The sequence below is a fragment of the Artibeus jamaicensis genome, unplaced genomic scaffold (assembly GCF_021234435.1).
Source record: "Artibeus jamaicensis isolate MK-2021 breed Jamaican fruit bat unplaced genomic scaffold, CSHL_Jam_final contig_465, whole genome shotgun sequence".
NCBI classification, from domain to species: Eukaryota; Metazoa; Chordata; class Mammalia; order Chiroptera; family Phyllostomidae; genus Artibeus; species Artibeus jamaicensis.
The window spans coordinates 12,718,160-12,745,843 of NW_026521843.1; the positions used below are offsets into that span (position 1 = coordinate 12,718,160).

General features: G+C 42.1%; 1 protein-coding gene across 6 annotated transcripts in view; it reads left to right on the forward strand.

Annotated features, from left to right (window-relative positions):
- The first annotated feature begins 8,018 nt into the window (after positions 1-8,018).
- NCOA1 (nuclear receptor coactivator 1) overlaps positions 8,019-27,684 on the forward strand; it is a 212,313-nt gene continuing 192,647 nt past the window's right edge. For 4 of the 6 annotated variants that reach the window (XM_037146739.2, XM_037146742.2, XM_037146745.2 and 1 more), the window contains exon 1: positions 9,439-9,781. The gene's annotated coding sequence lies outside the window, so the exon portion shown is untranslated. Of the gene's footprint in view, positions 8,070-9,438; positions 9,782-9,976; positions 10,311-27,684 lie in introns of those variants that run through there. The other 2 variants (XM_037146740.2, XM_037146741.2) reach the window with 2 other exon arrangements.

The following is a 27,684-nucleotide window of genomic DNA, read 5'->3' on the forward strand; positions in this document are numbered from 1 at the left end:
AGCAGGCCCCTGCTGGAAGGAGCTCCGGTCGGCTGCAGGGGCAACACCAGGGCCTCACGTGGGAGAGCCTGCCTTGGTCCGGCACTGGCCCTGGGAGCTGACTCTCCCCGAGTCTGGTTCAGTATCAGCCACCCCACTTTGCAAAAAAGACTGGATGCTACACCTTCAACGTGACCTCTACCAGTTATGATAAAGGCTCCATCTTACCTTCTCTCCACCACTCTTTTCTTCGACTTCTCAGTTCATTCAGAACTTGGGGTGGGAAGCTCATCGCTACTTACTGGGCCCCTCAGAGACCTTAAAAGTTATAATTTTGGGGTAAATCAGTAGTCAGTGATTATATTGTGACAATTGTATAAATAATTCTCATAGTTGAACCAAATTATATACTATGATTTCGTTTTACTTCTAGTACATTTTCTCCTGTGGAGTCCATAGGTGCCATATTTTTTGCTTTAAATTGTTTTAGTTTTCTATGAACCTATCACTGTATTTTCCAACTACTATACTTTCTCTGTCCAAGGTTTTTGAACAGTTCACTGGAAGAAGTTAGTTTGGTGGTTACCTTTGTGGGGAGGAGGAGGGCTTGAGGGAGACCTTTTGGGGTGCTGGTTGTATTCTATTTCACAGTCTGGGTTCTCATGACACTTTTGTTCATTTTGTGACATTCTGTAAGCTGAGCCCTTAAGATCTGTGCACTTTTTATATGTATGTTGTACTGCAATGAAAACATTTTAATCTATCAGATCATGAAGATACACGGGAAAAATATTGAAAATTCTAGGAAATGAGATTCTTCTGTAGAGATAAGCTCCGTGGTCCATGAATTCATCATTATCAGTAGGATTGGGCTTCTGGAATGACGAAAACTAATAACAATGTGTGGACTTCTCAGGGGTAGAAGGGCAGATAAGCAGCATCTTGTCCGATCACCCGCATACACAATTTTGAGGGTGGAATATGGAAGTGGAAATACTTAGCATGGGCACCAGTTATTTTTTGTCTCCTAGAATTCCTTCCACGTGGGCCGCTCCTGCCCAGTACCATCCAGTACGTGCTTCAGATGGGGTTGTTTGTCAGTAATGACGCTGTGCCATCCACCCCCAACGCAGAGTTTGATGTTTGCTCTTGGCTTGGCCAACAACACTTTTTGTCCCAGGAATTGAACTTTGAGCTGAGACATACGGGCATGGAAGGTGGTGAAGCTATCTGATCTGAAAGCTGTGCCACAGAAGACAGCTTGTACGTTCCTTCTTCCGAGGTTCCTGAAGCTGCTTTGGTTCCCGAGGCAGATACCACAACAGATCCTTTATTCTTTGACCTACCCGACATCCTTCCAGTCAATGAGTTTTTGCCTAAGTACCAGAGTCTATTTCCATAGTTTTCAACTGAAGAACTGATACAGCGTCATACCCTCAACTTGCAAGGTTTAGAAACTCTGTTCTATTAGTTCATCCAGGAATTACTGGGCTACATTGAATTAACATTGTCCGAATTTGCAGGAATTTGATATATAAACCATGACATTAAGTGATTACTTTATTTTAGAAAGTATTCTTAGTCTAAAGAGGAAAGCAATCATTTTGCAGAAGGCATTCATTTAACATTTATTTACTAAGGCCTGACTGTGGTGAGCAAAGCAAAATGAAACTGGATGTTTTTAAATAATTTTCAGAACCTTCCAATCATGTCTTGATGTGCTCTCCTTCTCAACTCTAGTTGTATAGTGTACTTCATTGATTTCACTAAAATACCACTGTGTCATCCCTGGTCAGCAAATGTCAGTGATCCCTCATCATCTACATGTTGTCCAGAATGCTGCCATCTCTTCAAGTCACCCTCCCCATCCCTGGATGGAATGGCTTTCATAAAGCTTTCACACTATGTTCTGGGGCCTCGGGGAGTGGCTCTGGGTGCTGCCCTGCCTCAGCACCTCTGGGGTCACCTGGCTACCTCATAAGCAGCTCTGCCTCTCCAATTCATTTATCTTGATCCTGGTCATGCCCCTGTTTGCTCTCTCTTGACCTTCCTCCTCCAAGTACTTTGCAGTTCCATGTGCCAATCTTTCCTCCCCACCTACCCCACTTCAACTCCCAGAACCAGGCGGGAATCTTAGCTGAGGTCTCCTAGTTCCAGAAGGGAGTTAGGACAAGGATCAAGCCCTAAAGTCTAAGGCTGGCATTCAAGACTCTCTAAAGTGCAGTGGAATTTCTTTTTCTTTTTTTTTTTTTTTTTGCAGGATGTGCCACTCTAGCTGGATTAATTATCTTCTTTCTCGTTATAGAAAAAGAAGCATTTCCAACTCTCTGCTTTTGCCTACATTGTTCTCTCTCCCAGGAATCCTGCTGCTTCTGCCCTTCCTGTCTGAATCTGAGCCGTCGAGAACTCTGAAAATGTCCCTGCCAATCCTTTAGTGTTTCCCCTCGCCCCCCCCCCCCCCCCCCCCCGTGTCCTCCTGCTTTGCTAGTTCCTTTGCCAGACCTGTCTTCTCTCTCATACTAGTTTTCATGCATTCTGAAGATAGTGAGTGTGTCTTCGACTTTTTTATACACCATCAGTTAAAAATTTGGGGCTGAGATCCTGCTTTGTGGAGGAAACTTTCCTGGGCATTTGGGGAATACAAAGAAATATGGCTTTGGTCCTGCCTTCAAATAATTGCAGACCAGCTGAGGAGACTGTTGCTGTAACCCTTGTGCCTCAGGCCTGCAATGAGAACCTCTTTGTATTCATCTGTTCAAACTGCCAGAACAAAATACAGAGACCAGGTGTCTTAAACCAGCGGTTCCCCAACCTTTTTGGCACCAGGGACTAGTTCTGTGGAAGACAATTTTTCCACAAACCAGGGGGTGGCCAGGGATGGTTTTGGAATGATTCATGCACATTACATTTATCATGCACTTCATTTCTATTATAATTATTTCATTATAATATATAATGAAATAATTATACAACTTACCACATGCTAGAGTTAGCATGTGGGCTCACCAAAACTGTGACTGAGACAAGTGTGCAGTGCAGGAAGGAGGTGGAGACAGAAGTGGTAAGTAAAATAGTAGGTGGGCCATGCACAGACTAAAATAAGCGTCAGATTCTGACTTAATGCCTGCCACCAGATGCAGCGTAATTGTCACTGGCCACTTGCTGATAGGGTTTTAATATGAGTCCACAAGCAATTGATTTATGATGGTCTCTGTGCAGTTGACCCTCCCTGCTAACACAAATCTGTATTTGCAGTCGCTCCCCAGCCCTAGCTTCACAACCTCAGCTCCTTCTCAGGTCCACCTCGGACCATCAGGCATTAGAGTCTCATAAGGAGCCGCAGCCTAGGTCCCTTGCACGCACGGTTCACAGTAGAGTTCAAGATCCTATAGTATGTGATGCCGCTGCTGATCTGACAGGAGGCGGAGCTCAGGCAGTATTGCTAGTGATGGGGAGTGGCTGTAAATACAGATGAAGCTTCACTCGCCTGTCTGGCGCTCCCATCCTGCTGCCAATCCCTAACAGGCTTCGGACCTGTACTGGTCTGTGGCCGGAGGGGTTGGGGACCTGTAGCTTAAACAACAGAAATGTATTTTCCCACAGTTCCGGAGCCTGGAAGTCCAAGATCATGATGTCAGCAGGTTTGGTATATTTATGGGGCCTCTATCTTGGGCTTGCAGATGGCCACCTTCTCACTGTCTTCACGTGGTTTCCTCTGTGTGTGAGGGCATCCCTGGTGTCTCTTTTCTTTTTTTTTTCAATTACAGGTGACATACAATATTATATTAGTTCTAGGTGTACAACATAGTGATTAGACATTTATGTATATCTCATGAAATGCTCACCCTGATAATTCCACACCCTTCTGACACCATGCATAGTTATTACACTACTATTGACAATATTCCCTATGATGTAATTACATCCCCATGAGTATTTTTATAACTGCCAATTTGTGTTTCTCAATCCCTTCACCTGGTGTCTTTGTGCATGGTCAAATTTCCTTTTGGATAGTCTGATTAGTTAGGGCCCACCCTTACAGCCTCATTTTAACAATTATCTCTTTAAAGGCCCATTCTCCAAATACAGTCACATTCTGAGGTCCTGGGGGTTAGGAATTCAACACAAGATTTTGGGGAAGGGCTGCAATTCAGCCCATATCCCTGTTGAATGATTGGTTAATTACAATCCTGTGCAATCAGTTTCACCTTCCACAGGAGGCTAAACAGTTGTGGCAATTGCCTATGGGTTGTTGGCTAACACATTCCTGCATTTTTTGAGGCATTCCATCAGATATGCTTCCTTTGGTTTTCTATTGCAAAACACAGTGTAAGACGCAGGGACGTCCTTATTTCCTTAAGCAGTGACAGAATTCTATCGTTTCTGTATTTGGTTTTCTGCCTTTCAAAATTAGAGGTGGATATCTCCATGACCTATAAGAAAATTCAGGGGATTGTAATCATATCTCTTAGTATTACACTCAGTCTGTTACTTCTTCAAGCTTGGTTTTCTACCATTGGCCCTCCATGCCATAAATTTTTCTTTGAGTCTTTTCTGTGATTAAATCTTGTCAAGAATCTGGTCTGTTAGGTGCATGACAAAGAGTGGGTGGCAGAAATTGGGGATAATTATAGGCCAGTGAAGTCAGTAGGCACACAGAGTAGGTAAGGACAGGCCTCCTACAGGTGTGGCCGGCTCTGGAGTTAGAAGAGTGGAGGAACAGAGATTCCAGCAAGTGGCAGGGTTCGGGGCTTGTTGAAGTCTGGAGGACAAAGTTGAGGGAACAGTGAGTAAAGTGCTGCTTTAGTGGATGGAGAGGAATGAGGCTAAGAATTTGCAGGCTCTGAAAGCAGGCAATAGTGCTTTGCATACTCTCTGTTCCACCCGCAAAATGGCCTTTTCAAAACTTAGTGCTCTTTTGGATTCTGAGCTGTCCTAATAGTCAGCATACAGAGGTGTGGTCACATGGGTGGCTTAGGGGCTGGCTGGTCTGTTGGGTTCTGTGTCATACCGCTTGTTAAATATTTTGAATATCATCCCTTTGCATATGTATAATCTATCTATCATTTTTGGTAAAATTTCTGTCAAGGGTACCAGCTACTTTGCAATTCATAAAAAGATTTATATGATAAATTTCACTGGGCATTCAGAACCCAGGATGATAAATACCTACCCTGACACTGTAGTGTACAGTTCTAATTAACATCAGCACTGAAGTCACCACAACTGTCAGTTTTGCTGTATGGCAGTGACTACCAACAATTTGTCTTGGTTTCCTGGACGTCATCCAGTACACTGGCCGAAGAGGCCAAAGTAGGCATCTATGTTGTATTTCCTCCTTGCCTCCTTTTTTCCTTTTTTAATTTGGACCTAATCTTTGGCTACTGAGCACAAAAGTGCAGCTTGGCAAGTTCCCTTTCATTTATTGATTCATTCCTCTTAACAAATAGTATAGAGTTCCTACTATGTGCCAGGTACTGGATGCAGCAGTGAGCAAATCCTGACTTGGTCCTTGTCCTCATGGAGTTTAGAGTCAAATAAACAGGTAAGGGCAGAATAAGCCTGTAAATCATGTTCCCACTATGGCTTTAATCTCATCCCTGTCCACGTCCTCTAAACCTTGCTTGGTTCATTATTTTCCTTTTTTTACAACTTCAGTCTTTTCCAATAAATGATCTTACCCTCTGCTCACCCACATGCTCATATCGCCCTTCAACTGAAGTGGTAGTCTTCATGTCTTCATTTAAGTCCATGATTATCATCTTCTCTCCCCATCAACAGACTTTGCAAGTGTGCTAGCATTGACCTCCCACTGTCCACTCACTTCTTAACCACTTGCTATCCTGCTTCCACCCATACCTCTCTGCATAGCTAAGTGATTTTACTGCTCTGTGTGTTACCTTTACTTGATCCACAGAGGGTTCTTCTTCCTTTCCACGCTAACAGCGAACAGCAGGTAAGCCAGTGCCTTGAAATCTGTGAAACTCGGTCCTTGAAAGCCTCCTCCCAGACTCATCCCTGCAAAAATGGCCTGTGTAGGAAGCAACTCACTAGCTACTTGACCTTCTTACCGATATAATTACACACACCAAAGTTTCTGATATCTGTGATTGTAGAGAACAAAGTTTCTCAGTGGGTAGGAAAGTAGTAGTCACTCAGAGAAGGAGGCTATTATGACACTTTACAGCTGCAGTATGTCCTTAGGGGACACTGCATCCTGTTAATTGTGCAGCTGGCTTTATCTGCGCCTATTCTTCCAGCTTGCTAAATGGCTGGGCAGATTGTTACCTTCTTGGTTTGAGCTAATGGGCAAACACTACACTAAGTGCTTTGCATACATTTGTTCATTCAATATTTGCAACAATCCTTTGCTAGCATCCTATTTGCCGATGAGGACACTGAGGCTTGGAAATGTTTCAAGTGCTTGGTTCAAAGTCACACAGCTAGTAAGTGGCAGAGCCATTTCAAACCCAGGTCTGCCTAACTCTAAACCTAATCTTCTTAATGTTTATACTTCAAGCAAATGTAGAAATTAAAGACTCTTCTAAGGAAAAATGACAAACTTCATTTTGTGAGGACGTGGCAGGCTAATGCATTGCAGGTAGGGCCACAGACTGGAACAATATTTCTGGAAGTCAGTTTGGTAAATATGTAGGGAAATAGGAAAGCATACACCCATTGAGCCAGCAATGAATCTTTTAGAAATTGAATGCAAGAAAAATACTTTTCAAACTGCACACAGAGGCATGCTTTAGAATTACAATTTTTTTCACAAAAATAAACACACAAATAGAGAAACAGAAACAATGTAAACATTTTCCAGTAAGGGATTAGTTAATTAAACAATTAAAGAGCTACACAACGTAAGAGTATTCAGCCATTTTAATGATGCAAATATATTATACAGTAAAAAATACCAGGTTATCAATGAGTACTTACAGTGTGATTCTAGCATGTAAAATTGGATACCTTATTGTATGTGTATGTGCAGACATGCAGCCAACGTGTGGAAAGAACATTATGCTCAATGAAATAAGTCACAAAAATACAAATACTGTATGGCTCCAGTTACGTTAGTTAAAACCACAGGCAGAAAGCATAAGGGGGCTTGCCAGAGGCTGGGGGGACGAGAGCAGGGAGTTATTGTTTTAGAGTTTTGGTTTTTCCAGATGAAAAGAGTTACGAAGATGGATGACAGTGGCAGCTGCACAACAGTGAGAATGTATTTAACACCATTGAACTGGACACTGGAAATGGTTAAGCTGCTAAATATTATGTTATGTGTATTTTCACACACACACACACACACACACACACACACACACACACACACACAAAGTGGGTTAGTCATTTTTTTCCGCAAGTGATTAGGATTTGTAGAAAAAGAGGAAAAAGTCAAAGGGTTTCGCTTAAGAAGGAGCCTCACCCTGGAAAAGGAGTTCTTTCTTTAGCATCTGTGGATGGTTCTGGCAATATAAGTAATACCGTAAATTTCATTCATTATTCAACAAAATCTCAGCACTGCATGTCCTCAGGATGATTTCAAGTTAACTGGCACTGAGCTGCGAGTATTAGGAGGGAGGGGGAATTGCTGGAAGGAGATGCAGGTATTATTAACAATTGAACTCTGGAAACAAACTAAAGCAATCTAAGTGAGAGGAAAGGAGGGGGAAAAAATAAAACCTTGAGGACTCCAACATTGTATGACTTTGTAAAAAAGCAGAAGCCAAGAAAAGTGCCAGCAAAGTCAGGTCAGTAAGTAGGTAGAGAAAGGAGAATGATGTAGAAGACAGAAAGGAGAGTTTCAGAAAGGAGGAGTTAGCAGTAGCAAGCGCTGCAGAAAGTCCTCCACGCGATGGGAGGACTGAAGTGTCCACGGGATTTGGCAATCTGCATTCACTACTAGTTCGTAGCCCCGGGGTTGGGGGTGGGGCGGGGGAGGGCAGTCAGCATTACCTACGCGAGTGGCTGGCTCACTTGCAGGCGCTTCCCCACAGTCTGCGTGGGAGGCAGTTCCTACAGAAGGGGCCTGAGCCGGCTCTTACCGGGGATGAGGACTCCGCAGGTGGCTAGAGGTCTTGCTAAACCAGGTGAGGGCGAGCACTAGTGAAATGCACCTAGCGTCCCTGTAACAAGTTTTTGGCCAGAATGACTGCATAAATGAATGGAGGTGGGGTGTGGGCTAAAGGTTGTTCAATGCGAAGGGCAGAAAGAGGACGCTGATCCGGGTATGGCCGCGAATGGTGGCGGGATGGAATACCTGCCTCGGGAGGAGCTTGCCCACTGAGTTCTGTGTGGGGAAGAACTTCCCCACAGAGGGGCCAGGGAGGTTGGTGTCTGTCTTCAAGATAGAGTCGGGTTTCAGTTAGAAGGTGGGTTGAAGAAGGGCTTAGGATTTACAGAGGTTGCTTTAGGGTAGAAAACGCCGCAAGAGAAAACAGCGGAAAAGCTTGGGGGACCGCAGCCGCAGGTCCGGACCGAGGTAGGGGACGGCGGCCGACTGGGACTGAGGGTGCGAGAAAGGACCGACGTCTGCTTCACAAAGCGCAGGGCGGCCAGTGACTCAGTCACCCTCAGGACAAGCCTTTGGAATGGGGGATGCTTTCCAGATAAAGCCATCAAGGCACGGAAAGCCTGTTCAGCAGCTGTTTGATCCCTGTGGTGACAAGGCACACTCAACTTTTGGAAGTAGCATTTCCATTGCAGAATTAAAAAAAAAAACGCAGAAAAGAAGAAAGGTGTGGATCCCGTTGAAGAAAAAACTTAGACATTTGGGGCAATTCACAGAATTGCAGAGCTAGACGTGTCAGTCAGATCTTTTCATCTGTAAAACGAAGGGGGCAGATGAACTTTCTTTCCCCTTGTCTAACAGCCTCTGAAATCATCTAGACAACCGCCTCCCAATTTTACAGAATAAAAAACGAGGCCCGCGGGACGTGTCTCGCTCAAAGTAATGCAACAAACGAGTGGAGGGCCGGGCCCAGGACCACCTCCTCCCCGGCCTCTGGCTGCTCCACAACCTTCTCGGAAAGATAAGAGCAGCGGGGGTAGGCTGCAGGCCCGGCGGCCTAGCCGAACGCACCCCGGGGTTCCAGGCCGCTTCCCGGCAGCAGTCGAAGGAACGCCCCGAGGGGAGGGCGAGAGCGAGGGCCTCCTTTCCCACACTTCGTTAGGACGCGGGCGGGGTGGCGGCGCGGCCGCTCTCTGGGGCCTGCGGCCGGCAGAGGGCGCGGGGCGACTCCTCGCTCTGTCGCCCGGCCAGTTGGGAGCGCGCCGACCCGCGCGCGCCGTCGGAGCTTGCGGGCACCGGGTCGCCGGGGCCCGACCCGGCGGAGAGAGGCAGGGGAGCGCGGCAGGAGGGGCGGGGCGGGCGGCGAGGAGCGGACGGGGCGGGGCGGGGCGGGGCGCGGAGGGGGCGGGGCCGCGAGCGGGGGGCGGTGGCGGCGGCGGCGGCGGCGGAGGAGGAGGAGAACATGGCGGCCACGGAGAGCGGCTGAAATGCCTGTTCTTCAGACCCGGCGAGCAGGAGTCTGACGCGATCAGCTCTGCCCTCCCCTCCGACGGCTGGACCGCGGCCTTGAGCGCCTCGGCCGCTCTGTTCCCTGCTGCTCCCTCGAGCGGAGCCTGTGCCTGGTTCGTTCTGCATCCCCCTGCGGGGGGACCCCTGCTCCGGAGGAGGGGGCCAGAGAGCCGCGGCGGCGGCGGGCTCCCGGCCCGTGGAGCGGCGGAGGCCGCGGCGCTGCCGCCACGGTCGCGGGTGAGCGCGGCGCCCGTCAGCGCGGCCCAGAAGCGGCGACGGCAGGTGAGTGGCGGGCGGCGGGCGCCTAGCAGCCCGGTGGGTGCAGCTGTCATGAGCCGCGCGGCCGCCGAGGCCCTAGGGGGCGGGGAGCAGCTGGCGCCCCTCCACCCCCCGCTCTCCTTTCTCTCCGTTTCGCCCCCCCCCACACACACACACTTTCCCCGAGTTCTCCCTCGGCCTCGCGCGGCTGGAGGGGGCGGAGGTCGCAGCTGTCACGGGCACCAGCTGGGGGCTGCGCCCGCGGAGGGAAATTGCTGTAGCAGCGAGTTCTCTGTCCCCTTTCCCAGTTGCCCTAGTTAGCGCGGACAGGGCGAGCATCCGCGGAGGGCGCGCGAGGCTCGCGGCAGCCGGCCGGGCGTGGGGAGCGGCGCCCCGAGCCCGCCGGCGCTCCCCGCCGCCGAGAGGGGGAGCCGGAAGTCGGCGCGGGCGCCCCTCGGCCCCGGCGAGCGCGGTGACCTTGGCCGGCGGGTTAACCTCTCCGAGTCTCGCTAGCCCGGACTGCGAAATGGGGATGACCACGGGGATCCTTTCTGTAAGCGCTGCCTTCGACGGCGCTTCTATTTTACCCTGGCTCAGTGGCTTTTTCATTCTCCCGAGGAGGGATTTCGGAAGCAGAAATGGGATGGATAAGTGAGATTTTTCCTGTTAGGACTAGGGTTTGGTCCCCTTTTCAGGATTCTGCTGAAAGGACCTAGGAAAGGGGAGCAAACGTGTTGATTGGACGATTGGGAGGTGCGATAGTTAATGGTCAGAGACAGAACTCTTGGAAGAGAAATGGAGAAACCGGACACCAGGGTCCCTAGTCCTTACTACCCAACTATGGGGTTCCTCCCCCGCCCCACCTTGTCTTCATTTATTTATTTATTTTAAAGCAGTCATTCCCATGGGCTAGACGCTGTCTGGGCCGACGATCTTGGAGGGAGACGGAGGGCTTGACAATAAAGCCTGTGTGTGTGACAAGGACGTCCACAGTGCTGTGGCTGCAGAGTTTGGTGGGGAGGAAAACTTTAAGCAGAAGGATTCTTGAGCCTTTCATGCTTGGCTGTCCTTTATTGTACAGGCCTTGAAGAGGCAGGCGTCCTTGTGGAGGTGACATTTTTTCTTTTAAGACGGTGAGTTTTTTAAAGTCGTGTATGATAATGGTGAACGAAGGGCTCCTGAGTGAATTGCAGCCCCGGCACCCTTTGTAGATGCCCAAGTAATCTTTGTGGCCATGATTTGTAAGGGCTGAGGTTTACACCTCTGCGACGAAGACATCAAGTGTCTGTGTAAAACATTGCTGGGGGAAGCCTAGATTATACTGGACTGTTGTAAGGATGGACTTCAAGGGTTAAATTTGTTTGAGGTGTTGTCTCCTCTTCTGGAATTGGTTGGAGGTTAGTCTCAAAAAAAAAAAAAAAAAAAAAAAAAGTTGGCCAAAGGGGCCTCTCAGCTTATTTCACAGAAACTGTGATGTAGTAGGAAGGGGGTCAGATTTCTTCATGTTGAGTATAATGTGAAAAGAAAGTATTTGCTTGGGTCTTTTGGCTCCTCAACTAGGAATAGTTTTGGGTTAAAGGTAGCAGTGGGGTGTGATTCAGCTTAATAAATGTGCTTCCTTGAACTGTTTGTTATAAACAAAATACAATTGGGAGTATATCTATTTTATCCCCGGTACTTTGTGGAAAGGTCTAATTTGATTTTATGAACTAGTCTCTGAAATGTTTTCCTTCCATTTCTTATTTAGACTTTATGCTTTGGGAACAGTGGATCAAAAGGGGGGCCTGAATAGGGAATATATCGTTTGGAGAGAAAATGCAGGGGTGCTGCTAATGAGAACAGGTGTTTGGTTTGGTTTTTACAGACATTTCGCACTGCTATTTTATTACATTTATTTAACTCACAATGAAGTTTGATTTTTAAGGTGCAAAACTTGAATTTTGCATAGTATATAGTTACTCTCTTCCTCATTTCTTTCTGAGAAAATCTGTAGGATTGTATCTAATAAATTACTTTTTTTGTGTGCTTGACGCCAAGGGCGTATTTTAGATCTGCATTTTTGGGTAAGTGGTTTTATTGAAAAAAAGTGCCTGATGGAACTAATGGTGATTGTTCCACTTAAACTGGAATTATATAGACAATGCATTTTCCTCTCTCTATCTGCCAACATTTGTTTTTCTTTCTCCCTCAATTCCAGGGTTTCATTTCTAGAAATCTGGGCTGGAAAGAGAAGCAGCAGTTTGTATAATCCTAAAACTGCTTATACCAGGAAGCTGCAAGGGTAGCATGAAGTGGGTGTGATATGAAGATACTGCTACTACTGAAGACATTTAACTGTTAAGGGAGTCTAGGGTCAAACTTTAAATTTTGTTGAATTTCCTGTTTTCTGTGTATGTGTTAATCTTTTGGTGGGCAGATGATTGGGTTGCTATGGTGCTGACTGGTGTATCTTGTGAAAGCAATGGCAAAATTTCATGCTTTTCCTCTATAGGGAGGGTGGTAAACAAGCCTAAATAATTTAAAGATGTCCCCAGGATGGAATGTTCTTTGCATGTACTCTTGATCCTGTTATTCCAGTGATTGGTCTGCACCAGGGCTAAATATTGAGTAAGTGCTGAGGATGGTGTAGAGGTGCTGAAAGGTGGAGTGGGGGAGAGAGGATATAGGACAGTGTGGTTTTTTTTTTAACATTTCATTTATTTATTTTTAGGGAGAGAGGAAGGGTGGGAGAGAGAGAGGGAGAGAGAGAGAGGGAGGGAGGGAGGGAAACTTCCATGTGAGAAACATTAGTTGGTTGGTTGCCTCTTGCACATGTCCTGACCTGGAATCCAGCCAGCAACCCTTGGGGTTCCTTTGGGGGATGACACCCAGCCAACTGAGCCATACTGGTCAGGGCTGGGCATTCTTTGAAAATCTTTTCTCTGTTATACTATATATCAGAATATGATTTATAATTGGTTTTTAAAGAGGAATGATTTTCAGCTTTCCCTTCTCTGTTGTCATCAATTTTACATACCTTTGCTAAAGAGATATTGCCTTGTTCCTTACTTTACTTTGTCTTCTTTGCCTCATTCTCCAAGGGCGCCACATTGTTTGAATATACAGCATATTTTATGGAGTAGGTTGGCTTTGAGCTGTATGGCCTATCATGGCCTTCATTTTAGGGCAAGAACGGGAAGTCAATAAAAGTACACACCCGAGTAGAATCTCCTAAGTCATGGGGTGTAGGAGATCCTCAGGATGCTCAGTATTGTCTTGGCAGTGATTTTTCCCTTCTACATATGATAATTAGGAATTTTCAGAGGGCCAGCCAGTGCTCTCATGGCAGAAGTCCAAACATGTGGTGGGCTCCTCTTTACATTCCCTGTAAGTATCAGGCACCATGGGGAATGTGGGGTTGGGTGAGATACACATGTTTCAGGAGTTGAACGACACAGCACCCTATCCACTCTGGTCTGCAGAACTATATACATCTCTCCCTACCTGCACAACTTTCCTACTTATGTAGAGAGACTAACAAGGGTGTCCAACCTTTTGGCGTCTCTGGGCCACATGTGCAAGAAGAGAGTTGTCTCAGGCCACACACTACGTATACAAACACTGATGAAAACTGATGAGCAAAATAAAAGGGAGGGACTATAAGGAGGGACTTCTTTATTGCTTCTCTTCCAGGTTACCCAGTAGCTTAGCCCTTCGGTCACTGAAGATGGTCCTCGTGGTTTCTGACCTTTTTTCTTATCATAGGAGATGAGATCTAGTGATTTCAAGTGTTCCCTTTTTTTTCTTTATATTTTAGTTAGACTTAGTGCCTTTCTCTCATCATAAGGGCTCATAAAAAGGCTTAGTGGCAACTGGGTACCATTCTTGGTTGTTTCTGGACATTGTTTCATGAGTATACGGTATTTAAATACTATAGAGTATAGAATGATTACTTTTTATTTCTGCTGGATGGATACATGATTAAATAAAAGAAATTATTACAAAACACTGGCACCAACATCTAAGTCCAATTCTAGAAGTACAAGTAGAGTGGGCTGTTGTATCCATGCTTCCTCCCCCGTACTCCCATCTGCAATACAGTATTTTAGAGGCTTGTTGAAGTGACAGGCTTTTAGAAAAGCTTAGTGTAGTTTTCTATTTCAAGATAAATAGCTTGTGCCCAAACAGAAGCTGTAGACGCTCAAGAAGTTGTGGACACTTGAAATTAATCAGCTTAATGACCCTCATTCTAAGATATACAATTTTTTTAATTAAAAACCTTTTTAAATCCTCACCTGAGGATATGCTTACTGATTGGAGAGCGAGAGAGAGCAAGTGAAAGAGAAAGAAACATGGATTGGTTGCCTCCCATACGAGCCCAACCAGGGATTGAACTTGCAACCTAGGTGTGTGCCCTGACCGGGTATAAAACTCACAACTGTTTTCGGTGCATGGGACGACACTCCAACCAATTTAGTCACCTAGCCAGGGCTAGATGTATGATTAATATTTTTATCTAATCACTCCCTGTGGATTTATTTCATTGTAGAGGGTGGGGAGGTTGGGCTCTATTAAGAAATCTTTAACCTGACCATTGGGGACCGACCGTATTGCTAACCATAGGTGCAAGCACAGAGGTGAAACGCACCTGTTAACAGGACCAGAATTTTAAAGACACTGGATTATTCAGTGTTTCCAGAGTGATACTTCATTTTTGCTCTCCTAACTAGTAGTTTTGAAGCAATTTTTAAGCTTGTTTTAGAAATGGAGGTTTGACTTCGACAGGGGATAGTGTACTAAATCTCCCAGGTACTGAGTAGCTAGAACCTTGGGCTAGTTACTCATAATAAACCTCAGGTTTTTGTGTTTATTGGGAGTAATTACTGACTCTCACTCAGATTGTGGTGATCTTTAACTTACTATGCTAAATAATAAGATGTGTCTAGCATAATGATTGATAAGTAGTAAGACTTTAATAATGCTTTCTTACCTTTCCATAACCTAAGCCCATCACCAAATTCTCTGAGTCTTTCATTTGTGGTTTCTTGGGTTTTCTGGTTCTGTAATCTGGTCCTCATGCCACTTCGCACATGCAGTGATGAATGCGACATCGACTCTGCAGCCTGAGTTTATCATTAAATGAGCATGTTAGCCTGATTTTACATTGCTTCCTGTGCTAAAATTCTATAATTTGTTGGTTTATAGCTGTTTGCCTGTATTCATTTGCCTAATTCATCCTATATACAAATGCTGGGAAAAAATCCTTTCTAAAATATCTTTTGATGTTATTGTTTTTAGTGGAGGCTCTGTGGACAGATTTATTAAATGTAAATCATTTAAACTGTTGTTGTGTTTCTTATTCCAGAAAATTTGCTTCAGATTGCAAGGCAGAAATGCTTTGTAAGCTGTAAGGTGTTGTGCATGTGAAGACTGTATTATAATCACCCATAGATACCCTAATTCTTTGATTTTGCATATTTCACTTTCTTTATTTAAATTGTATTTCCTTTTCCTTGATCTCTTGACCTTCAAAAAGAGTCAAAGCTGTTGTTCTCTAGAAACTTTGATTTTTATCACCCCCTTAAATGCATTAATTACTCAGTTTACTCTATATATTTTTCTTCTTTTCTAAAATGTGATTTTCTTTGTAGCGTATATCATATTGCTTTTATTAATTAGATTAAGGCATTCTTAAGATGGTAGGAACCACAACAGTTAGAGTAAAGAGGCTTTAATGGTGATTTAGGACAACCTTGATATTGTGGATGACCAGAAGGCTAAAGCTGGGCATGTGTAGTGCTTTTCATGGGTCACACATGCAGTGGCATTACTTGGGCAAGAACCGAATTATTTGGCTTCCAGTCTTCTTTACAAGAGTTACTTCTTATATTTGAAAGGTATTGCAAAGAGATTTTAAATTTTAAGAATTCTAGCAAGCTTTTGAGTAATATATAAGCTAGGAGGAAAGGAATATTTTGACTTTTTGGCCAAAACCTGACTGTCAACTATTATAATAAGGCATTAACTATAACTGCTCTCTCAAAAACTACTAAAGTACCTGGAGAGAAATGTCTTCTTTTCTTGTATGGCCCTCATTCAGCGTCAGCAAATACTTCCTAGTGCTGTCTCGGAGACACACTGCAGTCAGGTTCTGTGCTTGCTCTGCATATACATTCGGTAAACAAGGAAAGAAGGCTCGGGGAGGTTAAGTGACTGGCGTAAGAGTGCACGGTTTGTAGGATGACATTCGAGGCCTGGTCTTCTCACTTGAAATCACAAGCATACCTTTAAATTGGCTTCTCTCCCAGCATGTCGGCTGCACTTGGCCACACTGTAGCTTCTTTCCTTTCGGGACTCTCTGTTCTGTAGATGTGCAGTGGGGACTCATGCAGTCTCATGGCTTTCTGATGACCCAGGTGCCATATGTACCAGTTACTTAGTGAAAATGTCACTTTAAGATGTTTGTGCTGTTTCTTATCTCACTTTTGTACTTTAGTAATGTCAAATCTTTGCTGTTTCTGTCTAGGTAAGCTTATCTTTGAAGCATTGGTTTTGGATTCTTAGCAATAAAATACTGCCTCTCAAGTTTTGTTAGTAAGTAGCTAAAACTTAGGGTTCCCCCCCCACACTTAGAATAACTTGCTTCATCATTCTCTGTGTTTCTACTTGTGCTTTGAATGGTTGATCTTATTCTGTTAGTTTTAATATATTACATCTTACATTTTTGGTTTGCCTATATGGTTAACATGTTTACAGGCTTTTATTATCCAGCATAGATTTGATTAACAGAAGCTATTCTATTGTGAATGTGTGTGTATATATGATGATAACACACTGTATTTGACCAAATACTTAAAGGATGAAATGTCCTTGCTTTTTGAAGGCACCTGTATGTGTAATATTGACTTGACTTAGGTGAGTTTGGAGGAAATAAGGGAAAAGTTATTTGTTCTGTAAAGTCTTTCATACTGCCCTCTCCATTCCAGATATTATAGGAAGTCTGTAACTGAATTTCTAAGTAGTTGTTCAATCATTCATTCAAGACATAGTTATATGAAGCCCTGGCTGGTGTAGCTCAGTGGATTGAGTGCAGGCCTAGGCACCAAAGGATCGAGGATCGATTCCTAGTCAGGGCACATGCCTGGGTTGCAGGCCAGTTCCCAGCAGGGGACACACGAGAGGCAACCATACACTGATATTTCTCTCCCTCTCTCCTTCCCTTCCCCTCTAAAGATAAATTTAAAAAAAACCATAGTTATATGAGTACTTACCTTGTTCAAGGTGCTGTGTTGTTAAAAGATACGGAAGTTCAATGATAAGATATAGATCCTGTTCTTGAGGGGATTATGACCTAACACCGGATTCAGGAAAAGAAGTAGTTATTTTTCTTTGAGAGAGATCAGGGCAAGTTCTGTGGAGGGCCTGGAGGTAGACAGGAACCTTGGAGGCAGGGAATGATTTCTCTATAAATGAGGGTGAGGAGAGCAGTCTATGCAAAAGATTAAATGGCAAAGATGGAAGGAGGAGCGTGGTACCTGCGGCAGTGGGGGAGGGGAGGGACCCGGGAGGCCTGGGTGCAGTGGGCAGACGGGAGGGCTGTCGTGAGGGAGGTGGCAGGGCACAGCCCAGCGCAGAGATCAGAGGAGGATGAGAAATGTCAGTTTTCCAAATTTATGTGGCTCTTTTTAGACTGTTTTTGTACCCCCAATTTTATGTTTTCATAGTTTTTTAAATGATTCCATATGTAAGATTTATCACACTAGAAACTTCTTAATTCATTTTTTGTATATTTGAGAACAGACTTTTTAAAAAAAATAGAAGTTAGTACAAAATCTTTTTCACTGTCAGTATCTATTTTTTAAAAATATTTTATTTATTGATTTTGAGAAAGAGAGATTGAGATTGTTGTTCCACCCATTCGTACATACGTTGGTTGATTCCTGTATGTGCCCTGACTGGGAATCGAACCTACAACCTTGGTATATCAAGATGACGTTCCAACCAACTGAGCTACCTGCCAGGGATGGGTTTTTTTTTCTTTTTAAATGAGGTATTATCATTGGCATTCTTAAGAGGATACAGTGGACTTGTTTTTAAATGTAAAAAATGTTGTGTCCTTGTATAAATATATATCACTGTATAAGTGAAATTGGTCATGCAAGATGAAAGCCCCTGGCTGTCAGTATAGTTCATGATTTATTTTACTGATTTCTTTATGCCTTGCCACATTACAAAAGGATTTATGTCACGGGATTTATGTCAGGATATGTCACGAGAAGTCTTGGACCTTGTTCTGGACCTGCTGTGGGACTGAATCACCAGCCAGCATTATACTGAGGGAACTGTGTTGAAGACGATCGCTGTCATGGAAGGGGCTGCAGTTGTGGCTTGTGCCAAACTGGTAGTAATTCAGAGAAGGGTACAAGTATATTGATAGTGTGCAAGGGGAGTTAGTTGGAAGGCAGTGATAGACACAGAGCTTTGACCCTGGGGAGCCCTGGCGCATTTACAGCAGTGGTCTCTAAAGTAGGGTTGACATAAAACGATCGGGGGAACCTGAGGTCTCTTAGGAAGTTTTCTTTACTTTCAGTCAGTCCGTTGTGTTGGTTTACAGTTTATAGGAATATAGGTAATTGGATTTTTGAATTTATTATTTTATTTTTATAAATAACTTAAAATTTATCTATTCTTTAAAGATTTTATGTATTTATTTTTGGACAGAGAGGAAGGGAGGGAGAAAGAGATGGAGAGAAACATCTCTAGCCTTTCTAGCGTGGTTGCTTCTAGTGCATCCTACTGGGGACATAGACCACAACCCAGGCATATGCCCTGACTGGGAATCAAACAGTGACCCTTTGGTTGGCAGGCTGGCGCTCAATCCACTGAGCCATACCAGCCAGGGCTATTATTTTAAATAATAGACTCTTAACATAGTTTGTATTGCAGTAGGAAGTCACCATACAGATCTTTTGTGTAATATTTTACAGAAGTTAACTGGTCATTTTGAGGCAGAGGGTTAAGAATTGTCCAACTTAAAGATGACTTACTCATTTTTCTTTCACAAAAACCCAAATGTTCCAAATATGGTGACATTTTCTGTGACAAGTGGCTGTGAGTGGTGTGCTACCTAGCAGATATGTTTAAAAAATAAATACACTTAAAAAAATAAATAAATACACTTAATATGTCTCTTTGGGATGATGGTAAGCTTTTAACAGTGACTCAAAAAGTAACTACATTTCAAAAACAAAATAAAATTCAATATTATGAAAGAGGTTATTGAAAATGGGTGTTTAGAACTATATCCATTATTATTGTGTTTAACTGCTGAAAATGATGTGTGTTCATTTTAAGGATATATATATGTATTTATATTTGAACTTGGCAATAACATTTTCTAATATGTATAATAACCTTGTAAAGAAAGAATTTTAGTGGGTTTTGGGTCCATTGTCTGAAAATATAAAACACTAATACCATCTAATTAGTAAGAACAACTGATTATCATCAGGAAATATGGAAATGCACTAGTCGAATTTTAGCAAAAAAATCTTTGCATAAATGGTGAGTGGACTCAAAAATTGAGTATTGTATTTTATTCAGTGCAGCAAGTGATGCAGTTCTTTCTTCCCTTTGGTTTTTCTCATCTGTGTGAAGTCTGTTTTTTGGCTATGATACCCATTATAATTAAATAAAATAGTTATTTATTATAAAAATGAACTGAGTTTAGAACTTGACTTTCAAGTTGCTGTATTACAAAATGTGAAGGAAAAATTAAGAAATAACAGACCATGTTCAATCACATTACTCTCACCAAAAGTAGTGGTATAATTTCATAATAGGAAGAGCACAAATCTGTGTTATCAGTAAGTAAAATAAATGTTTAATAATTATTTTATTATAATAAATGTCATTATTTTAAATTTTTATTTTTGTGTATGCTTTACAAGGCACATAATTTATTGGTCTGGTGTGCCAGGTATGCATTTAAATTATTCATTTATATATATGGCTTCCTATTTAAAAATCTTTTGGACTTTGAGGTATATAGTAAAAATGATTATGATTTTTATATCATAGGTTCTTAAGTAAGGACCCTTAGAGTTCATGGACTAAAAGTCTCGATATTTAGGCTTTAGGGAGTCTCTGAACACTCCGGAATTGTATGTAAAATTTTGCGAGTCTATGCATTTCCCTGGGGAGAGAGTCTGTGGCTTTTACCAAATTCCCAAAAGGGTCCATGACCTCCCCAAAGGTTAAGAAACTCTGTTGTGAAGGACTGGGACCTCAATAACTCCATTCATCCAGCCTTACCCTCTTGCCAAGTTTAATGGATATATCTGATGTCATTACTCAAGCCTGCAGCATGACTGGATTCACAGTCTGTTTTTTCATTTTGTAATAGATGTGATTGCAATGCCTTTGGCCTTTACAGATGTTGGAGCTCTATTTGCTGCATAACTTACCTGGCCATCATTACTTGGCTGCTTTATATATCATTTCCCACTTCTATTTCCCCAAACCCTAGTGCCAAAAGAGTGGACCATTTGTGAGTATAGAGATGGGAATGCATAGAAGAGCCCAGTGTCAAGTCAAGTACAGAGAGACCTGCTGGGAAGGCTGGAGTTCACAGTTGCTGTGCTTTTCACTTCTTTCAAGCATCTGAATCACAGCTTTCTAGATCCTTAGAGTCTGATTTGACAAACACAAAAACACTTTTCGAAAAAGTTCTCGTAGCTCCTTAGATTTATTCCTTTTTTTAAAATCCCTCAATGTCATTGCTCTAATGTAGGCCTACTTATTGGATAATAAACTAAAGTGGTCTCATTGGCCTTAGTGAGTTCCTTTTTAAGTCTGTCCTAAATTGCATTTCACGATGATCATTGTAATTTTTATTTTCATTGTGTTAACTTTGCATAAAACTGTTCAGTGACTCTCCATTACTGTCAAGATAAAATTATTCCTCAGCCTGGCATTTAAAGCTTTCCAGCGTCTAGCACCGACCTGCTTTCTCATCTCACTCCCTCCTAGTCTTCAAAATAAAATTGTCAGTTTACTGTCCCTTAAACGTTCCTTGGACGTCTCGGTTTCCACTTCTTTGTATACTCCTTTCCCCGCAGTGCTCTCCCTTATCCTAGCCTGTACCTCCTAAAATTCTCCCTGCCCTTTAAAGCGCAGCTCAGATTCCACCTGGCTTTTTAAGCATTCAGAGTATAACATTTGAAAATAATCTCTTCCTTCTGTGAACTCTTTTAATTTTTATTTTCCGTATTATTCATTTGACACTTTATACTGCCTTGTAATGGGTGGAATTTTTTGTTTTCATGTGTCCTGTTTCCCAAATTAGGGTATAAGAATGGCAAAAGGAGATCATGTTTTTGTTTTGTTTTTTGCAATGTTTTATACATGTAGAATTAAAATATTGGCAAGTTATACTGATTAAATCACAATGCTAATAATTAATTTAGAGAAATAGACCATTTTTGTGTATGTGCCTAAAATACAGAATACCTAGGGATTCTCTTTACCCACTTCAGGGTATTTGAGCAATTGAATTGGAAGTCAGATACTGCTCAGAGAGCAGGTAGTCCTACAACCTAAGCTGGCTGTCCAGGTCTCGGGGAGCCTGACGACTCACTGTTCCCCAGTAGAGCTCCACCTGCCATGGTTAACAGAAAAGTGTGTATTCCTTCCTCTCTCTCTTTAGCTGTGCTGGAGACACAACTTCCTAGTGTCTTGAAGATTACTACATTTCTGTTTTAATTTTTCAATGCATTCTTCTCAATAGAATAAATTTTTATTGAATATTTATGTTTGAATGATAATATGGGGTACCATGAAGTTATTATATCTTAGGGCTTCTGCCCTTTAAAGAGATTATAATTCCTATAGGAAGTCTCATTTGCTTTAAATCATACATGAATTAAAAAATGTAAAAGATGTCATGTGGGGATATATAGCTAACTAGTATAGTTAGTTGCTAACTGAGATATGTGGAAATTCCTGTAGCATTTTTTATTTTTAGCACTCACTTGAAATTTATTTATCATATGTCCTTTCCCACCAACCACATAGTAAATTATAGAAGGTAGAGGCCATTTATTAGTATTTATTATGTGCCAATACCACAGTGCTTTCATAGTGCTTTACTCACAGTGTACATTCATTATAAGTTTGCTACTGATCATGCCTTGGAGCATAGCATGTTCTAGGTAGGTGTCCTGGAGGAAGTGCAATTTGAATTCGATTTGTAGGATTTGGGTTGATACTTATAGCCTAGTTCCATGGAACTGGGAAAAAGGGTTCTGTAGTTAAAACAATAGAGTACATTGGTTCACTGTCTGGAAATAGAGCCTCCTTGGTTGCTGTGCCTTTGGCCCTGCAGTGACCCATATCACTTCCTCTCATAACCAAAAGTAGTAACCGGACACTGCTTAAGGGGCTAGGAAATGCTGGCAAGAACATGAAAATTTGGTGAGCAGTAATTGCCTTTGCCTCACCAAAGCACAGTTGCTTTCTTTAGAGAGATGACTATCAGAATCAGTAGGCCCTGCCTGGAATTACTGAAATAAAGAGGAATTGTTTTTGTGTGTCAGTCTAAATGGGATTTTTAAAGAAGATTTTATTTATTTATCTTTAGAGGGGAAGGGAGTGAGACAGGAGAGAAGCATCATTGTGTGAGAGATCGGTTGCCTCTCACATGCCCCCAGCAGGGGACCTGGCCCACAACCCAGGCATGTGCCCTGACCAGGAAGCCAACCGGTGCCCTTTTAGTTCTCAGACCAGTGCTCAGTCCACAGAGCCACACCAGCCACAGCTAAGTGGGAATTTTATAACTAAGTTTGCGAAAAGGACTTGTAGTGCTGAATGGTAGTGTTTGGAACAATTAAAGGAGAAATTTTATGAATGTCTCTAGGGGTAGGTATTATAAATAGTTTTAGTTTAGATGGTTTCGCTATCATCTTTAGAGAAAAGATTCAAAACAGGTAGAGAGTGATTGGCTTCAGGAACACTGAGCTTTTCTACAATACATAGCTGTTTGGCTGGTAAGATCATGAGGCGAGAAAAGTCAGAGAGGATATAAAGGGCTTTCCGAGGCTATCGGTGACCTTTTGCTGTCTGAAGATTTCTTCTTAGGTCCCTGGAGGTCATTTTCTCCTTCTCATCAACATACTGATAAAAAAAAATATTTTTTCTCCATTTTTCCTTTTTGATAAAGACTTTTGGGTGGTGGTTAAAATATTGGCCAAGTGCTCGGGCCTGGGAAGCCTAGATACTTACACATATTTATACTGGAGGCTCATTTTCCTCAGTTTTATTCCAGAAGTCATCCACTGTGAACTTTTTAGACACTAGGCTTTCTTTCTGACTACATTCTAACAAATTTCTCCTTTTGAAATAAAAAAATAAACTATGTATATTACACATGGCTGTACTCTAATAACAAATTCAAATAAATGGAAGTACATATGGAGAGTTGGAAGGCGAAAGTCTATAGTGAATTATATGGTAGCTGTTAAAGTAGGCTGTGTGGTATCCCCTTTCCCATTTCAGGTCACATTATCCTTCCCCTTGGCCAAGGGATGGGCATGTGATCGAGGCTTGATCTGTCATAATTCTCCATTCCTTTGGTCACAGTCATTGCTACAGGATGGCCTTATGACCAAAAGCAGGTTCAGATCCCTTGCTTTAGATGGAAAAATCAATGTCGGATGAAGGACAGGCCCATTCATTTGTTGTAATTTGCAGTTCCTTGACTATTGATAAAGTTGATCATCTTGTCAGGTGTTTACTATATATTGGATTCTTCACCTTAAGGCTCTGTTATTCATATTCGTTTGCTTTCCTTGTGTGGTATTTGCCTTTTTTATTGCTTCCTAGCCATATGAAGTAGTTATATTTACATGATGTGATTGTATTATGATGTGGTTGTATTGACACTAAATAGGAATGGCTTTGGTAGTTAGCTGACCCCGCTGCCTGTTATTTCAGGCAGACAGATAGAAGATACTGCTCTAAACTAGAGACTTATGCTGTGTGTGTACACACACATACACGTATTGGATTGGCCAAAAAGTCCATTATGTTTTCTTCATAAAATAAAAGACACATTTTTCATTTTCACCAGTAACTTTATTGATTTGGGTATTGTGAGTATGTCAGCTATCTCCCACTATTGGCTTCTAGTGGGTAGAGGCCAGGGGTGCTGCTAAACCTCTTCCAATGCACAAGACAGCCCCACAGTAAAGAATTATTTGGCCAAAATGTCAGTAGTACCAAGAAACTTTGCAAACCACTTTTGACACATTCACTCAGTCATAGCATCTTCTCCACACGCCGCACCAATCTTTTTTTTTTTTTTTTTTTGCATTTCAGTTGTGTTTTTACTTTTCTTGAAGTAATAAATCACAATATGCCCAAAATGTGGCATATCATCTTCCATCTTCAAATTAAAATGGCTGCACAAAAATTCTCCAATTTTGGTAAAATTATTTTAAATACATGCTGATATGACAGCTGTCACATTATAATGTAACAAAATTGTTTCGACTGAAGTTGAAGATAACTAAGTACTACTGGAGCCATCATAGGGGAAAAGCTAAGTGAACTTTTTGGCCAATCCAATATATCAGCTATCTTTGGACATTGCGGTAGTTGGTTTATATCTAAGAACTTTGTATAGGTGCCCAATTCATTTAGTTAGCTCAGGTAATGCCTCAACTGAATGTGCTATGGATGCTTAATTGAAGTAATTTTGTGGCTGAGATAAGTGTTGGGAAACTCATGTGCTGAGAATTTTCCAGGTCAGAATCATCGTCAACTATACTGAATGGCATAGAACTTTGGGATTCAATGGAAGTTTGTTCATAGGTACAGAATCAGAACCTCTTTCAGAGGAAAATTTTGGCTCTATAACTTTCTTGGCTCACCTCTATGGAGAGGTGAGTTGGTGCATAGTTACACATCTTTAGTAGTAAAGTTCCTTAATTTTCATAAGACTATATTAACCTCATTCTGCACTTGATTGACTGTAAAAGTATATAGTCTATCTGTAATTGTCAAAATAGAATAGCTTCATTCTAGCAAGTGCGTATTCACTTTGCTGCTCAATTCTTATAAAAAATGTAGTAATCAGAAGTAGTACTTTTTGAGACTTGCTTAAATAAACATAAACATATCTAATACATTGTTCTAGAAACAATCAGAGTTTTTACTTGGATTAAGCCAGAATACCAGAGAGCTATGTATATTGATTGCATTGTTTTGGACTGGGGTAGGATTACTTTTACAGAATTGTTATTTGGTATAATGCAGTCAGCCTTTATTGAGGGACATTAAATCAAACATCTTTATAAAATTTAGTACTCCTCTTATTGTAGAATTCTTATGAGGATATTAGACTTTTTTATCTCAGTGCCCTGTTGATGCTGTTGTAACTATTACTATTAGCAGCTGATTTGCAAGACTAAGATTGAACAAAAAATAAGCTAATAGTTCATGGACAAATATACTTTTAGCTGAAGGCAAATGGTTTTGCCTAAGGGAGACACCATTGTGGATGAAGGGTTATGTAATGGTTAGGAGTGTGGTCCCTGTGGAGCCAAATTTCCTCGGCTTGAATCTTGGTTCTGTTCCTTTCTGGTCATATGTTATTAACCTCTTGGTGCCTCAGTTTTCTCATCTTTACAATGGGGATGATAATTGTACCTCGAGGTTCTTGGGAGGATTTTGTGAATTGCTAAAAAAGATTTTATTTATTCATATTTAGAGAGAGGGGATGAGAAAGAGAAAGAGAGGGAGAGAAATATCAGTGTGTGGTTGCTTCTCACATGCTTCATACTGGGGACCTGGCCCATAACCAGGCATGTGCCCTGACTGGGAATTGAACTGGCGACCCCTTTGGTTTGTAGCCTGTGCTCAATCCACTGAGCTACACCAGCCAGGGCAGAATTTTGGGAATTTAAACTTATAGAATGCTTAGACCATCCTTGGCCCAGGACAACTGCAATGAAAATGAACTGTCATTGCCTGCCTCCCCCCCACCCCTATTTTTAAAAATTGTATAAGATACACATAAAATTTACCATCTTAATCATTTTTAAGTGTACAATTCAAGCTACTTTTGTTTTTATCATCATCATTATTAGAACCCATGTAGTAATTTTTTCCTCCAGGTCTTGGTACCAGGAAAAGCTATGCTTCCTTTGACCAGCTGGTTCATTTGTGTTGCATAGTCATTACGATTCTTGTAACCTGTGGTATTTCTGTCTTCGCAAGGGAGCGAAGGGAGCTCAGAGTCGGACGTGGCGACTTCCCTTGTGTAGGAGGGGTTACTTCTGGGAAGGTCACTATCGACAGCTAATCCTGTCCATGGTGTGGGTTTCCTCTTAAGATTTTATCACAAAAGTGCTTCTTCTTGACTTTTTGCCCCAGTTTTTTCCTTTGACCTTTGCTTCAATCATCTTGTAGATTTTTTTAGAGGGTGTCATTTTTAAGAACATGTAAACCCTTAGTTTTAAAAGTTATTCTTCAAGTAAGACTTTTGTCATAGGTGTAGCATAGGCAGAATAAATTCTGCCTATTCTTCAAGTAAGACTTTTGTCATAGGTGTAGCATTATGTGTTGTTTTTGCCTTTTAAAAGTCAGGATGCTAATAACTTACTGATTTTCAAGGGAGAAGGAAATGTCCCAAAGCCTGAAATATCCCCAGATACTCTGGTTATTCACTAGTGTGCTTTCTCTGCCGAGCAGATGTACTGGGACTTATGCTGTTGCCTTTTTTGGGAGGGCAGGGAATTAAAAAAAATTGGTTTTTGACATCAAGATTGATTGAAATGTCTTTTAAGTGTTTCTTAAATTTGTACATTCCTTCTTCTTTCTATTTTTTCACCCCTTGTAAATTAATCTGTTGAATAACCTGGTTTGTCCTATAGAATTTCTTACAGTTTGAATTTTGGTTTAGTTTAACATGTTTCTCTCTACCCTCTGTATACCCCGTAAATTGGAAGCTTGATATAGAGGCTTGATTAAGGTTTAACTTGGCAGGGGTGGGGGACACAGTGTGACTGTAGATGGTATTATGAGACATATATAATGTCTTGTCTTTTCGTGATGTTAGCAGCCGTTGGCATTGCTATTGGCTTTTGACTCTTAAAATCCTGAAGTGTCTAGCTGAGAAAGGGGAAGCATTACCTGGAAGTGGCAGCATCTACTCTGCACACATAGGATTCCTGGTGACCATTTGAGAGTGAAGCAGTGTTGTGTGGAATCAAAGAAGACCTAGGTTTCAGTCTCGGCTCCCTTGTTCATGGGCTCTCTGATCTTACTTACATAATTAACAGCAACAACAGTAGCAGCAGGTATCATTCATTTAGTGCTTATTTTACACCAGGCTCTGTGCTAAGTGCTTTATATACATCGAGTGACCTAATCCTCATAACTACCCTGTAAACCCAGGCATCTTTATTTTGCATTTTACTTGGCTGCAAAGTAGCGAAGCAGGGATTCAAGCCTTGCTTGATTCCAATCTTGTGTTCCTAATCCCTTTGTTCTCCCCTGTCTGTGAAAAGGGGTGTAAATGCAGCTAGCTGTCTTATCCATCTTGTAGGGTAAATGAGAAATTGTTTGTGAAATTGCCTTGAAAAATATTACAGATCTTAAAATGAGAAGTGTGTTGGTTTGACAAAACACAAGGAAAGGTGGATAGTAGAAGACTTCCTGCCTTTGGCTGAGTGATGGTGGAAAGTTTGCATGGAAAGAACCCTCTGTTCATTTTCTGACTTCTTTTTCTGTTACTGTTGATGTTGACATGTGGGAGAGTTTTCTTCTCTTGTTAAAACTGACAATGATAGAAATTTTTCTGTGGTTAATGTCATGTCAGTGGTCGCTTAAGAGTCTCTAGGTGAGTAGTGATGCCTTAGTTTAACTTCATAGGCCATGTATGTGGG